At 37.0% G+C, this 3,565-nt stretch overlaps 1 pseudogene; it reads right to left on the bottom strand.

Moving 5' to 3' along the window:
• Nucleotides 1-238: 238 nt before the first annotated feature.
• LOC149190486 (cullin-1 pseudogene) lies at nucleotides 239-1,873 on the bottom strand (annotated as a pseudogene).
• Between the last annotated feature and the right edge of the window lie 1,692 nt (nucleotides 1,874-3,565).

The raw sequence follows: 3,565 nt of genomic DNA, 5'->3' as shown, positions 1-3,565 counted from the left end.
AATAAGATATAAAATAATCTAGAAAATAATAGTCAATGCAGATACCAAACTGGTTATATCACGGCTACATAAAATCTAATTCTACAACGGCAGGAATAATAATTTAGATAAAATCAAATTCTACAAAACAATATGTTCAAAGTCATTTGAAAAGTTTCGTATCCTGCAAATGAATGACTGAAAATGTAGGGTTAAAACAATACCCGAAAATGATACCATGTATATTGAGCAATTTCTTTTATGCTATATATCGAATGATATTAGAATTTTCTTTGTCCCGTTCTATGAACTCCCTTGAAATCAGATCTTCAATCTGCTTCTGCATTAATTTAACTTTTGGTTTGAACGTGGCTTGCAGTTGCTCAACGCATTCAACGAATAATTCCTGACTGCTCAAGACTTTTCTAGCCTTCATCGTCCGAACTATTGCAGCATCGATGGCATGGCATCTATCGCCATCTACAACCTCGCTGACTCTCTTCTTCTCATCCATGTGTGGAAGTGAAATCTTAATCCTCGCAGATTTGCAGGTGAAGCTAGCATTGAATTCAAAACTATCAGTTTTTGTTATTGTTTGAGTCACCGGCTCCTTCAAAATAATCTTGTACTTTCCACATACAAATGAATGAAGCAGTCTAATAACATCCTCCTCTCGCAAATTTAATTGTGAACTGATTTCTTCACAGCTCAATCTTTCAAAATCATTGAACAATAAAAGCATGACTGCCTGGTTGGTTGATACTGCAATTTCTATTGGCTTAGTATCAAAGTTTCCTATAAGTTTACAATTTCCCAAACAATACATCCATGTAAGTTTACGATGCTGATATTTTGTAGAGTAAAAGCCTTCATACGCCCTAATACATTTAAGAATTTCCGCTGGTGGATTGAGGTTGAATAACTTGTAGGTTGGCCAGAACCCATTATTTAATACTGTAACAGTCAACTCTATTCCAGGATGCACATTTGAATAATCATGAAGATATGTGTTGAAGTCAGGTTGAGTCTCCCTTGCCAGTGTGAAATCATTAACCATGCCCTGCATCTTTGACGTTAGCTGGAGACCATATTGATCCTTTATCTTTGACAACATGGCTCGTTCATGGCTCTCATTTGCGCTTTTATGGTGTAGTAATCTGGAAGCTAGTTTTTTCCTGTAAAATTCAGCAAACAAATCTCTATCACTAACATACTGAAGGAGATTCGCCGCCTTTTCAAGAATACCCTCAATATGATCATCACTTAAACCGCTCTTTTTAAGCACGTTGTCACAAAATGTAGCCAGAAACTCTGCACATGTGCTTTCTTCGACTTTTTTATCACATATTACTTCAAATGCGTCCCTCAAGGCTTTATAAAAAATATTGCTTCTTTGAAATGCCTCCACAACGTAACCACTACACTTATCATGCACTTCAATAATCTTCTCCACAAACTCATGTGCTGGAATGTCATCTATATTATTATTCTTATTCTTGACAACATCTTCCACCCATTTAAATAATTTTATTCCTTCGCTGATTACATGCTGTTTAAAAATACTTGCAAAAGGTTCCAAGCTTTGAGGTATTCTACAGAACAGCCTGTACATTCTCGAAAGATCGTCTTTCTTGTCGTTTGTAAGCAAAACATGACACCCCGAATACTTATTTTCCAAAAGTTGAATATAGTAGCGGGAGAGGATTTCATTTTCTACTTTCTCTAATAACTTCTGCTCGCTGCTGGAATGCAAATAGTGAGCAACTCTTTCTTTCTCACGTCTCAAACATTCTTCGGCCTTTATCATATAGTCAGGACACGAATCCTCCTCTAATATCCATAATGAACCCTTCCTAGAGTAGTAAGCTCCAGTATCTTCGCCTTTGTCACACATTTACACTACACATTATCATACTCTTTGAATGCAGATGAAGATAGGCCATGCAAAATATTATTAATGACCAGTGTGAGTGGGGTTTCATAATTGAATCTATGAGAATATGGGATTATATGTGAAGAGTGTAGCATAGTCGATGTTAGGAAGCATACCTTTGCTTGCAAAATTTGCATATTCATAATTTTTTTATTTAAACTATTTTTTCAAATACTTATGGTTGATGGTTGCACTTGTTTTTCAGTAAAAATAATGTTTTCAGACAAATTTTTCGGCACTTTTGCTTTTAGTCAACATTCAAGCCATTAAACGTAGTGGAAAAAATTTCAATGCCATAAAGACATCTCTTGAGAATTTGAGAAGCAATGCAATCCTTATAGGTGTGACCCTTCTCATTATTTGAATTCAGTGTTGTACATCTATTACAGAATATTAGTACAAAATAAAATATGCCATGGTTTAAAGACATGCCATGATACATTTTGGACTCTATTGGATAATGGATGCCACCCATCATTGCGAAGGTCATTGAAAACAAAATGGTGAGCACAAAAGAGAAAACATAATCATCATGGCACCCTACAACTCCAATCTTGCAGCTTGTCACAAAAATGGAAAAGAAACTGATATTTAGAAAGAAAAAAAATGATGCATAGGACAACGTCTGCTGAGTGGGACATGTGCATTGTTATGGCAAGAAAATCCACACGATTATTGGTGCCAAAACTTGTCAGCCCAAATGTAAATTGCATAGCGACTATAATTGTTGAAATGGTTAAAAAATTTATTCCACTGCCATCACCTACACATAATTCTTTATGCTGCGGGACAATCTCCCTTCCTCTAGACGCATGTGGTTGGCTATTCCTTGTGGATTTGAGTTCTGCAACCTGCCCTCGATTCAAACTTGACTGCCACACTTCCATCATAAAGTTCCGCCATCGTTTTTCTATAGATGATTCCCATCGTTGTCTAGCCATCAATAGTTCATTGACTGTAGCAAGTTGCACGATGACAAAGGCAGTGAAAGAGCTTGAAATTTCTGCAAGCATCATGTGACTACTGATGAAGCAATATAAGTGCTTCAAATCACATGATCATAGATTTCTGAGATGAGTCTCATCCACAATCTTCGAGATGAAACTAAAGTAAACTTCCCTCAAAGACGCCATGAAGATATTTTCACGCTTTAGCTACACTCTACAGTGATCTGCAAGCTTCATAACTCCCCACAGTGTTTCCCATATTGAATTCCAATAGGCTTAGAGTCATGTATGGCGCAATGCAATTTCATTGTGAGGCTTTGTATGTGAGGCCAGGTCTGTTTAAACCATTCAATGAACTGATATTAATCCCGAGAATTGACTATATCAATCACAACAGATCTCACTTGGCATGACTCTCGTCTGTTGGTTGAGGCGGATCTATAGATCTTCATCAAAAACAACCTTCAATCCACAGGATGCTTGAATCTTGACTCAAACAGACCCTGCATCAATGACATCCTCCTGTTGAAAGTGCACTATCGATAGTATTCGCAAGCCTGCAATAAACCCTCTTGTCTCTACAGGTTTGACTGACAAATAATACACACTTCCATATACAAACTAACACACTACTATGCAACAATAAATTACACTCTCTCTATGCCCCTGGGCCCTCCTAAAAGGGAGTTAGCCTAGATAGGTGTGT

This window comes from Pinus tabuliformis, chromosome 3_1 (genome assembly GCF_031772625.1).
Source record: "Pinus tabuliformis cultivar Carrire ecotype Pingquan chromosome 3_1, CPIR1, whole genome shotgun sequence".
Taxonomy (NCBI): Eukaryota; Viridiplantae; Streptophyta; class Pinopsida; order Pinales; family Pinaceae; genus Pinus; species Pinus tabuliformis.
Note: the sequence above shows the minus strand (reverse complement) of the source record. Positions and strands in the feature narration are given on the sequence as shown.